The sequence below is a fragment of the Amblyomma mixtum genome, chromosome 3, assembly GCF_055824585.1.
Source record: "Amblyomma mixtum isolate Tamu chromosome 3, ASM5582458v1, whole genome shotgun sequence".
NCBI classification, from domain to species: Eukaryota; Metazoa; Arthropoda; class Arachnida; order Ixodida; family Ixodidae; genus Amblyomma; species Amblyomma mixtum.
In genome coordinates, this window is record NC_143014.1 from 17787072 (window position 1) to 17800190 (window position 13119).

The 13119-nt window shown below is 45.1% G+C and overlaps 1 pseudogene; it reads right to left on the reverse strand.

Annotated features, from left to right (window-relative positions):
• Nucleotides 1-524: 524 nt before the first annotated feature.
• On the reverse strand, nucleotides 525-12006 carry LOC149349358 (uncharacterized; annotated as a pseudogene).
• Between the last annotated feature and the right edge of the window lie 1113 nt (nucleotides 12007-13119).

The window sequence follows — 13119 nt, forward strand, 5'->3', positions numbered from 1 at the left end:
CAAAGGTTCACAGTAAGAGCTCACATTAGACCACATAATTTTGGGGAAATTAAAATCGCCCAGTAAAATAAAGGGACTGCTCGGATAACGGACTGTAATCATATGAATGACATCATGAAGATCGTTGAGAAAGGTGGGGGAGGTAGACGGCGGACGATAGGAAACGCCCACTATCAATTTCCTAGAGCATGTGCGAATTTCAACCAGGACAAGTTCCAATGCGCTTACAAAATGGATCGGAAAAGACATAACAGTATCAGTAACAGCTACAAGCACGCCTCCGCCACATCTAGAACCCCTGTCGCACCGATAAATGTTATATCTCTTTTTAATGATAAGAAGTTCACAGCTATTTATCTTCGCCGATAGCCAGGTTTCAGTGAGACATATACAATGTTAGCATCGCAAGCATCAATAACAGAACAAAGATCATCGCGTTTAGGTATTGTGCTACGAATATTTGTGAACAAAACAGAAAGTGTGGTAATGGCCGGGGACTTAGTTCCACTGCCCCTCGCGCAGTGCTAATCGATAACAGGTTCGGTCGGTGGCGCGGAGGCGCTGGGGGTATCATTCGTAGGATTCTCGGAACGGTCGGTTAGCAACGGGAAGGCGCTTGGGATTTCATGAACGGAGTCATCGGAGTGATTGTAGGAGTAGCATTTATTTTTTATGTAAAGTTAATAAAGCGAAGCTTGAAAGTGAGCGCCTGGGATTTGCCAAATTCGACCAGTTTTTTTCTAGTGTAACGGGTGGCGAAACAATAATCCTCGCTGAGCGTAATTTTTTTATCTTTGAGCTTGGAACTATTAAGCAGTAATTCCTTGAGAGATGAAAATTTGGCAATAACTGGTCGACATTTTTCCGATGCGAACCCACCGAGCCGGCGCGCTCTATCGATCAAAATTTCAGATGACGGAATTGCCAAGCAGGATGAAAGAACCTTGACTAGTTTTTCTTCTGACTGAGCCCAGGACTCTGATTGCGTGTCAAGTATGCCATAGAACAGAAGGTTATCGCGTCGCTGCCTGTCTTCAAGCTCAGACAGCCGTGCGCGCAGTTGAGCGTTTTCACTAGAAAGTCGGTCAACTAACTGCTGAAAAAGATGTACTTCTTTCTCGACTACGTCAATGGTAACAGTTTTGCGCTCAACGTCCGTTAATCTTTTGTTCGTTTCGATCAAATTTTCTTCTAATTTCAGCTGGGACTTCTTAAGATCATCGAAAGACTTTATAAAAGCCATGGTGGAAAAAACAGCGCAAACTAAGACAGAAAATACAGAACAAGAGGGGAGACACTACAAGCGCTGACTCGCAACTAAGGTTTATTAGAAAAAACAGACAGAATATATACAGTAATCACCCACGACTGCGTACGTCATACCACAGGGGAAAAAAAAACAGATTACGTGCATGGCGTGAAAGATGATCTAAACAGTAGCGGCGCGTGTGCACCCGGTAATTTAGGTACCTATATTCCAAATCTGACAAGGCCACTGAAGTTTCACTGACGCACCGTTTGCCATTTTTTCATATAAAGAACGCTTCCATCAGCTCCCGGGTCACCTTATCTTGGTGGCGAAAAAGCACATTGGTTTTCGGGAAAAGGGGTGTGCATTTGCAAACCCGGCAGTGTGCGGGTAGGTTGTCTCGCGAGTCACTGCCGAGTAAGTTGCAGTGAACCTTCAGTGGCCTTGTCAGATTTGGAATTTAGGTACTTAAATAACCGGCTGCACACGCGCGCTCCTACTGTTTAGATCATCTTTCACGCCATGCATGTAATCTGTTTTTTTTTGTTTTTTTCCCCTGTGGTATGACGTACGCAGTCGTGGGTGGTTACTGTATATATTCTGTCTGTTTTTTCTAATAAACCTTAGTTGCGAGTCAGCGCTTGTAGTGTCTCCCCTCTTATTCTGTGTTTTCTGTCTTAGTTTGCGCTGTTTTTTCCACCATGAATTCACACCAACTAGCCCAAATGTCTGCTTTGCTACAGTTATAAAAGCCTTTTGGTCCAGTTGCATTTTCGCAGTTCGCGTGTTCAAAGTTTCTAGTATTGCAAACATATCTTCCAACTGCTTAGACTGGACGTCTGGAAAAGAGTCCTGTACCTGGTGCCTCGTGTTAGGCCCAGGGTTGAGCTCGACGTCCCCGGACAACGCTAGCAGTTGGTTTGCAATATCAAAGCATTCACTGAACACACAGAGCAAAACTCCCGGGCGCGGGAACAGCAACAGTCACACGTCATTTGATTTCTTAGCGTACAGGGAAGTAACAGAACTAACCTGTACGAAGAAGCAGAGCGGATTAGGTGCCAGCATCCTGGTGCTGTTCTCACGCCCACTAAGGATTGATTGTAAAACATTTTATTCGCCGGAAAGAGCTTGGTAAGAGGTCGCGTTAAGTGGTCGAGAGTACGCAGCCCTCGACGACTTTGTCAGCCCACTCCACCGCCAAAATTTGCGTTCTGGGGTTAGAGCTAGCCAGCACGGTCTCCCACCGCTCGAGAGAAGGAGCGGTAACTAGATCACCCGGAGGTGGCTCTATTTTGCAGTCGCACAGGATGTGATCGTAGGTGGCTCGTTGGCCACAGTGTTTACAGTTTGGGTTGTAAAGGTCCGGATAAATGTGCGCGAGGAGTGATGGGGTGCGTATCGATCTCGTCTGTAGACGACGCCACGTAACCTCTTGTTCTTTAGTCAGGCTTTTGTCCGGAGGGGGGAAAATCCTCCTCTCTAGTTTAAAATGATTAGTGAGATCATGATATGTGATCATGGAGTCATTCGTGAAATTTAGGGAGCCAGACTCATCCACTGCCCGGTCGACGAAACCTCGGGCTTTATTGTGGGCTGTCTCGTTCCCCGGATTCCCCGAATGGGCTGGGATCCATATCAATTCGGAATAATTTGGTGAGAATTTGGTTGCGTTAAGGATTCTAAGGGAGGTGTTTGTAATTCGTCCTTTTGCGAAATTATCGATACCCATTTTGGAATCGCTGAGGATGATGCTCTCTTGGGTATGCACTAGGGCGAGGGCTATAGCCGCCTCTTTTGCCGTTTCAGAGGATTTCGTTTTGATTGTTGCCGAGACGATGTGGCCACCATTCTCGTTCACAGCCACAATTGCAAACGCATTGGTATGTTTGTATTCTGCCGCATCTACAGAAAGTGTTCCAGCGCACTGTCTGCATTTATTATGTAAGGCTTCGGCTCGTGCTTGTCTTCTACCCTCATGGTGTAAGGGGTGCATGTTTTTAGGGAGTGGTTTGATTAGTAGGGCCGTCCTATAGTCGCGGGTAAGTCTTCTTTGGTATCTTTATTCGTAGGTTGAAAGTTAATTACGAGCCTGGTAAGAATACTCCTGCCAGTTCTGGAATTGGCTAATCTCGCTGTTAGAGCCATTAAATGGGCGTCTTTCAGTTCACTGTAGGTGTATTCCTAACCTCATAAGCCTTTCTGTTGAGGCATTTAGTGGGAGTCCTAACGCAGCCTTATGGGCCTGCCGTATCATGGTATCCAATTTGTCCTTTTCTGATTTCGCAAATTTCAGATAACGGGTGGCATAGAGTATCCTGCTTAGCGCAAAGGCCTGCACTAGTCGGCATAAATCTCTTTCCCTCACCCCTTGTCTGCGATTAGCTATGCGGCGGATTAATCGTGCCGTCGCTTCTACCGTGCGTTTCAGCTTAGTTAGTGTGTCAGTATTCTTTCCATTTGTTTGTAAATACAACCCCAGTATTCTCATTGTTTGTACCTCTATGACAGATCGTCCATTAACATAGACGTTTATTTGCGGGGGGAAGTCGTAGTACGCCTACCTCTTTGTTTACGACGGATCACGAAGAGTTCAGATTTTTGCTCAGAACAAGTGAGGTCGGATTCCCATGCGCATGCCTCAATGATGTTCACTGCTTCTTGTAGTGTGTCTTCTATGTAGCCTTCGCACCCTTTGGTTACCCAAAGTATGATGTCATCCGCATAGAATGTGTGATGTAGGTCTGGTATTTGTGCCAATTTGGGGGGAATTTTGATGAGGGAGAGGTTAAAAAGGAAAGGGGACAGGACGGAGCCCTCCTTTACTTCCTAGTGGGATTGGGGCAGTCTCTAATGTTGCGACCGTTATCACTGCTCTTCTGTTAGTGAGGAAGGATCGGATGGAGTTGTACGTCCTTTCTCCGGGGTTGATTTCTGACAAGTTTGTCAGAATGGCTTTGTGGGTGACGTTGTCGAAAGCTTTAATAAGGTCTAAACCCAATATTGCTTTCGTTCCTGTTCCCTCGTCAGCTTCAATTATGTCCTTGTTAAGCTGCAAGAGTATGTCCTGGGTAGACAGTTATGCCCTGAATCCTAACATTGTTCCAGGCAGGGTGTGGAACCGGAACCGAACCTGAACCCGAAACCGGAACCGAACTCGAATTTTCACCTGGAGCCGAACCGAACCGATATTTTTTTCGCCATCTTGTAACTGAACCCGAACCGGAACGATTCAAAGGAACCGTTCTGAACCGGTTCAGAGCTTGGTTCAGCCCCGCTTTTTTTGCAACCAGGCACATATCTTTTTTTTTTTCAGACAAAATGAGATAGCCTAGCGCGTAGGTTTACCCATCCGAAGCTGTCTGCGCTGGAAAGTATGAGAATGGTACCCAGTATACGAGACAAAAAAAACTGAATGAAGTATCGTACAAGGGAGCAAACCTAATTGACTCTCCTGTAACGTACTAGCGCCAATTCTAAAGTACTGTAAGTCAGGGTTATGTAAAATCTTGAGTTATTACTTCTCCTCCTTTTCATGTTTGCGTATGGTTTTAATCAAATTGTTAGCACTGATCTAACTCAATAAAGGACTATAGACACCAAATTTTTGCTTACGTATTTTATTCTTACAAACGATGATTTTGACATTGGTATATATAGAGCACCCCGTGGTATTTGCCTTCAGACAATAAATAATTTGTATTCGAATTTCTTCGTGACGTTGTTTTAGTTTCATCAACAGAACGATGGCTGTTACCTGTAGTTGAATTTAGGTTGCATGAGGAACGAAATAAAACGGCAATGTCATCATCATCATCAGCCTTACTACACCCACTGCAGGGCAAAGGCCTCTCCCATGTCTCTCCAATTAACCCTGTCCTTAGCCAGTTGCGGCCAGTGTATCCCCGCAAACTTCTTAATCTCATCCGTGCACCTAACTTTCTGCCGTCCCCTGCTGCGTTTGCCTTCTCTTGGAATCCACTCCGTTACCTTTAAGAATCAGCGGTTATCTTGCCTTCGCATTAGATGCCCTGCCCAAGCCCATTTCTTCCTCTTGATTTCCACTAGGATATCGTTAACCCGCGTTTGTTCCCTCACCCACTCCGCCCTCTTCCGATCTCTTAACGTTACACCTATCATTTTTCTTTCCATAGCTCGCTGCGTTGTCCTTAACTTAAGCTGAACCCTCTTTGTTAACCTCCACGTTTCTGCCCCATAGGTGAGTACCGGTAAGATACAGCTGTTGTATACTTCTCTTGAGGGATAATGGTATACTGCCATTCATGATCTGAGAGAACCTGCCATATGCGCTCCACCCCATTCTTATTCTTCTAGTTACTTTCCTCTCATGACCCGGATCTGCGGTCACTACCTGCCCTAAGTAGACATATTCTCTTAATACTTCCAGCACCTCCCTATCAACTGCGAACTGCTGTTCTCTTACTAGGCTGTTGAACACTACTTTGGTTTTCTGCATGTTAATTTTTAGCCCCACCGTTCTGCTCTGCCTGTCGAACTCATTGATCATGCTTTGTAGTTCTTGTCCTGAGTGGCTTAGCAAGGCAATGTCATCAGCGAATCGCAAATTACTCAGGTATTCTCCATTAACTCTTATCCCCAACTCTTCCCATTTCAGGCCCCGGAATACCTCCTGTAAGCAGGCAGTGAAGAGCATTGGCGAGATCGTGTCTCCCTCCCTGACACCTTTCCGTATTGGAATTTTATTGCTTACTTTATGGAGAACTATAGTAGCTCTGCAACCGTTATAAATATCTTCCAATATTTTCACATAACACTCTTCCACACCCTGATTCCGCAATGCCTGCATGACAGCTGATGTTTCCACTGAATCAAATGCTTTCTCGTAATCAATGAAGGCTATATATAGGGGTTGGTTATATTCTGCGCATTTCTCTATCACCTGACTGATAGTGTTAATGTGGTCTATTGTCGAGTATCCTTTACAAAAGCCTGCCTGATCATTTGGTTGACTGAAGTCTAAGGTTATCCTGACTCTATTTATTTATTTATTTATTTATTGTACCCTCAGGGCCCGAAGGCATTACAGAGGGGAGTGGGAATACATAAAAAATTCAGCCTAAACAGCAACAACAAGGAGAGAAAACAAAAATAAACCAGGAATACATAAATAGTGAAAACACAGGAAGGCAATGAGATCAGAATGCAGTGGGGATATATTAAAACAGTGTGTAGACAGTGAAAGGCAATTTTTATACAGTAATAAACGACACATACTCAGAAAGAAACATTAAAGACTTTATCAAATGCATTGTGATCAGAAATACCTGCGATGTCGTGCGGAAGGTGATTCCAGCTGACACAAGTTCGGGGTATGAATGAGTCATGAAAACATTTGGTGTGACAAGATGGGATTCCAACTTTACGACGGTGATCAATGCGTGCTATGTAACATGGTCTTGACAATAACTTAGGGTTGAGAAGGCTGTTGTGGTAAATTTTATGAAAAAGACACAATGAGGCTATTGATCTGCGGTGGGAAAGAAGTGGTAGGGACAAACTTGATTTCATGGCGGTTACACTGCTTGTTCGGTGATAATTAGAAAGAATGAAACGGCATGCGCGGTTCTGCACAGCTTCCAAATCTGAAACGAGTGAATCGATGCCAGGGCTCCAGACAGATGCAGCATATTCTAACTTGGACCGTACCAATGTTTTATAAAGTAATAATTTTATTGAAGTAGATGAACGTGAGAAATTTCTGCGAAGGTACCCAAGCATGCGATCAGCGTTATTTATTATGTATTCAACGTGAGTTTTCCAAGACAGGTTACAAGAAACGTAAACACCCAGATATTTATAACATGACACGGTTTCGAGAGACACGTTGTTAATGTGATAAGAAGGGGCATTAGAGAGACGAGAAATGCGTACATGTTTACACTTCTTAATGTTTATTTGCATGTTCCAAGTAAAACACCAGTCAAGAACCTTGTTAATATCGGATTGAAGACAAGAGACATCATTACCATCTTTAATTTCGCGGTAAATAACACAATCATCGGCAAAAAGATTAATTGAAGAAGAAATGTTAGCCGGTAAGTCATTTATATAGATGAGAAAAAGGAGGGGCCCAAGAACTGACCCCTTAGGCACGCCGGAACGGACAAGAAAAGAATGAGAGTTTATATTGTTCGCTGTTACGAATTGTGAACGGTTAGAAAGAAAGCATTGTAGCCATGCAAGGACATTAGGGTCTATGTTAAGATTGCTTAATTTAAGAAAGAGAAGCTCATGTGAAACAGTGTCAAACGCTTTCGAGAAGTCCAAAAATATGCAATCTGCCTGAGACCCGTGGTCAAGGATGCAATGAAGGTCATGTGTGAAACATATTAGCTGAGTTTCGCATGAAAAAGACTTACGAAAACCATGCTGGGCAATGCTGAAAAAGGAGTTAGATTCTAAAAAAGAGATGAGATGAGAATATATGACGTGTTCCATGATCTTGCACGGAATACTAGTGAGCGATATAGGTCTAAAGTTATCAGGAGAATGTTTACTTCCGGACTTATGCAGTGGAATCACCTTCCCAATTTTCCAATCATTGGGAATACAACCTGTTGCAAGAGACTGTTCAAACAATTTAGTAAGAATTATGGAACAATAGTACTTTGTATTAATTAAAAACTTCGAATTAATGTTGTCAACACCGCAGGAAGAGGAAACCTTAAGATTTTCTATGATGCACTGGATGCCTGACGCGTCGAATATAACTGGATCCATAGGAAGAGCATCAAAAACAGGGCACACGCGATGAACAAGAGAAACATTGGTAGAAAATGCCGCAGCAAATATATTGTTTAGAACAGAAGCACATTTGTATGGAGGAAAGGCAACACCATCAGAAGAAGTAAGTAGTATTGTGGAAGGGTCTTTCTTGTTAACTACATTCCAAAATTGTTTAGGATTATTGACCAGCATAGCAGGCAGTGTGTGGTTAAAAAATGTGTCCTTTGCGTTTTTTAGCGCACCTTTGTACTCTGCAGCTCCGAAAAAGTAGGCCTCCCATCGTTGTTTAGAATTCAACAACTTCGCAGAGCGGAACAAGCGCTTCTTTTTATTGGAGAGTCTCTTTAAAACATTATTAAACCAAGGTGATTCCCGATCGCACTTCAAAGATCTTAATGGTACAAAAGTGTTAATGAGATGTTCAACGATATCCTTGAACAAATCCCAGTTAGCGCAAAGAGAACGCTGTGAAAAGCCTGGTAAGTAATCATCCAGAAAACCAGCTAGTTCGCAGTTAATAGCGTTAAAGTCAGCCCGTTTATAATCTCTAATGTGTTTAGTCTGACTAACTCGGATACACACAGGAATTTGTACATCAAAATGCAGCAAAGAATGATCACTGAGACCAGGTAGGTAAAAAATTGAAGGGATAAGATCCGGCACGTTAGTTAGAACAAGATCTAAAACATTCGATGAGGATAAAGTAGTTCTAGTAGGTTTAGAGACTAACTGCGAAAGATTGAAATCCATACAAGTTGACAAAAACTTTTTACACTCAGTAAAAAAAGAGCTGAGATAAGGTGATGTACTAGTCCACACGATACTAGGGTAGTTAAAGTCGCCAGCTAAGACAATGGGTGTACTCGGAAATCGTACAGTGATCATGTTAAGGGAATCATGCAAATCATCAACGAATGTTGGGCTCGAGGACGGGGGACGGTAACATATACCCAAAATTATTCTCTTAAAACGTACACTAAGTTCCACCCAAACCAGTTCCAGGCTAGTTGGAATATTAATAGGCGATGCTACAAAGTTATCCGCGACAGCTATTACAACACCTCCTCCACATCTCTCACTTCTGTCAGATCTAAATACGTTATAGCGTTTTAGAGCGCAGCTCTTTGGCGTCCGTTCCTGGGTTTCGCGTCGTCGTCGGCGTTGTCGTCGGCCTCGTAACCAGCTCCGCCCCCCTTTCATCCCCCCAGCGCTAGCAGCGACCGACTGATACCGCTGGATGCCGCTGACGCTGCTAGAGAGTCAAGATAACGTGACTGCATAGAACACCGTCGCCGCCATGCAGAAAGAGGAGGAAAGGGTCCCCCCCCCCCTGTTCTTGTGTGGCGGATAGGGTGCTCTTCAGTTGCCGACGCGCCGGTTATTTCACGTAGGCCCCGGCACGTCGACGAATACGTGACCACCTTCCCACGGCTAGACCTGGTTCTTAGCGCTGCGGAAGCGAGGGTATCATATTGTTTGTGTCCGCATCGGCGGCGTTGTCCCTGAAACCAACTCCGCAGCTGGGGTTGACTCACTATCGAAAAGGTGAAACAGCTTATTTGCTGCGCTCAAATTTCGCATTAGGAAGTAACGTAATCGTCGGTACTTTTTTTTTTTGCAGTCAAATAGTTCAATGTCCGCTATCTTCGAAGAAAGCCATGTTTCGGTTAGTAAGACGACATCAGCATCACACGAATCAATGATAGGATTAAGTTCATCGCGCTTGGGTAGTAAGCTTCGTATGTTGTAAAAAAAAAAGAAAGCGAGTTGCCAGTATTGGACACCGGCCCACTGCCCCTCGCGCAGCCCTAGGGCGCGTAGGTCGAGCCAGAGGTACCGTGATTTGACTGCTGATTGTGGACTGGCGAAGGAGACAATCGATCAGTCTGCTCAGCATGTGACGAAGCAGCGATACCGTGACTTGAGTTACTATCAAGAGAAGTTGGTGATGCCCGAAGATTAGCCTCCATGAAAACGCAGTCGCGAGCAGGGTTATAACTGTAGCATTTGTTCTTAATGTACAGTTTGTTGTACCTAAGCTTGTAAAATGAGTCCTGACCCTTAGCGAATTGAAGGAGCTTTTTCCTGGCCTGACGCGTTTCCAACGAGTAATCTTCACTTACGGTGATACCTTCATCTTTAAGTTTGGCTGACTGGGATAGAATTTGTTGCTTTGTTTTAAAGGAGCAGAACTTCACGATGACCGGGCGACATTTATCATCCGTAAATGTACCAATCCTATGAGTGCGTTCAAACGCATCCTTCGTAAGCGCCGGACTGAAGCAGTTAGAGATAACGCTCAAAAGCTTGTCTTCCGTTCCTTCCCATGTTTCCGTTGGACTGTCACGTAAGCCAAAAAACAATAGATTGTCTCTTCGCTGCCTGTCTTCAAGCTGTGACTGACTAAGCCGCAATTTGGCATTCTCGCTTATCAGGTTATCAGCGAGTTTGCGCAGGGTCAGCAGCTCTTGTTGAGCTTCGTCAGAGGCAGAAGCTTGAAGTTCAACTGCCTACAGCCTCGCATCGATATCGGAAATATTCTTTTTCATAGATTCCTGATTTTCTTTTATTTCAGATATGGAAGCAATTAAGCGTAACTGTTCGGTTTCCATTCTAGCAGTGCGTGAGTTAACGTTCTGTAGTAAAGTTAACACGTCATTAAGCTTTTCCTGTAGAGAGTCATCCGTTTCACTGTTCTTAGAACGCGTACCAGGGCCAGGGTTAAGTTCGACATCACCCGACTGCAGAACCAGCTGAGCACACACATCAAATGACTGTACAAACAAACCTAATAGCACTTGTGGGCGTGGGAACAGCACAAGACAAACATTGCTAGATTTCTTTGCAAACATAGGAACGTCATTACTAACCTGCATGAACAAACGCATGCTGTCAAGCAACCGTGCCACGATGCTGTTCACACGCCCACTGGAAGGCGCGGGCCGCTGGTGTTCGTTTATATCCAGAGGAAATGGTGATGTCGTAGGCGATGAGCTGAACTTCTGCGAAGGAGCCACGGTCCAAGAGGGTTGCCAGGACGGGTCATATGAAGCCAGGCCAGCATAACAGCAATAAGGTGCAGGCGCAATCCATGCGGTGTCTGTTGGAGCGGTCGATGCCACGTAGATCTGAAGATATCCCGCTATCTGCATGAACAAACGCATGCTGTCAAGCAACCGTGCCACGATGCTGTTCACACGCCCACTGGAAGGCGCGGGCCGCTGGTGTTCGTTTATATCCAGAGGAAATGGTGATGTCGTAGGCGATGAGCTGAACTTCTGCGAAGGAGCCACGGTCCAAGAGGGTTGCCAGGACGGGTCATATGAAGCCAGGTCAGCATAACAGCAATAAGGTGCAGGAGCAATCCATGCGGTGTCTGTTGGAGCGGTCGATGCCACGTAGATCTGAAGATATCCCGCTATCTGCATGAACAAACGCATGCTGTCAAGCAACCGTGCCACGATGCTGTTCACACGCCCACTGGAAGGCGCGGGCCGCTGGTGTGCGTTTATATCCAGAGGAAATGGTGATGTCGTAGGCGATGAGCTGAACTTCTGCGAAGGAGCCACGGTCCAAGAGGGTTGCCAGGACGGGTCATATGAAGCCAGGTCAGCATAACAGCAATAAGGTGCAGGAGCAATCCATGCGGTGTCTGTTGGAGCGGTCGATGCCACGTAGATCTGAAGATATCCCGCTATCTGCATGAACAAACGCATGCTGTCAAGCAACCGTGCCACGATGCTGTTCACACGCCCACGATTACCTTAGTAAATACCTTGTAAGCAACGGACAGTAAGATGATCGGTCTGTTATTCTTCAAGTCCTTGGCGTCTCCTTTCTTATGAATTAAAATAATGTTAGCGTTCTTCCAAGCTTCTGGCACTCTCGAGGTCACAAGGCATTGCGTATACAGAGTGGCTAGTTTTTCTAACGCAATCTCTCCTCCGTCCTTCAACAAATCTGCTGTTACTTCATCCTCACCCGCTCATTGCCCCCTTTGCATTGTTCCTAAGGCTTTTTTTTACTTCATCCTTCGTTACTGGCGGAATGTCCATTGCTGTGCTCGACTGCTTCTCTCAGTAACTTGATGATTACATTCGCTACTGTGTACATTTGTGCACAACTCTTTGGCAACTTGAACTATCTTATCCATATTGCTAATGACATTACCCTCTTTGTCTTTGAGCGCACACATGTGGTTTTTACCTATGCCAGTTTTCTCTTCACTGATTTTAGGCTACCTCCGTTCCTTAGAGCATGCTCGATTTTCTCCATGTTAAACTTTCTTATGTCGGCTACCTTGCGCTTATTTATTAACTTCGATAGTTCTGCTAGTTCTATCCTGTCTGTAGAGTTAGACGTCCTCATGCTTTGGCGCTTCTTAATCACATCTTTAGACTCCTGAGATAGCTTGCTGGTATCCTGTCGAACCCTCCTACCACCTACTTCTGCGGCGCAGTTTGTAACGATAGCTGTGAGATTATCATTCATTGTTTCAACACTACAGTCGTCTTCTTCAGATAAAGCGTTAAATCTGTTCTGCGGCGATATTCTGAATTCCTCTACCTTCTGTTACGGCTCGCCCGGGATGAGAAAGACAATCTGAAGCTTCGAAGGTTGAGGATACGAAAACAAGCAGGTTTAATGGCACTTATTTAAGACACTTATTTACACAATGAAGAAAAGCGCAAAGAAACAAAAATTAAGAGTTCATGACGTCGAACGACTGGATGAGCCTTTTACCCAGGGCACAGAGCCACTGGATGAGCCTATTACCCAAGGCCCAGAGCGTTCGTTCTCACTTAGGGCGCTGGTTAAATAGCGCAAGGCTCCGCCCCTTCACCAGGCGGCAATTCATCGCGACACAAAGATCGGCACAACACAACACAGCAAACGGAGGTACCTGTTGCAGAGTCCACACGAGGAACTGGCGAGGAGGAAACGTAAGTCTGCACCTCTTTCGCACTGCGGTGCTACATTCCTGCAAGCAGCACTTGTCCATCGAACACAGGTGTGGCATGATGGCGCCGCGGCCGCAGCTGCGCTGGCTTCCTCTGATCCGTTCCGGTTCCTCTCAGACGAGGTGAATCATTTCTTCCCTT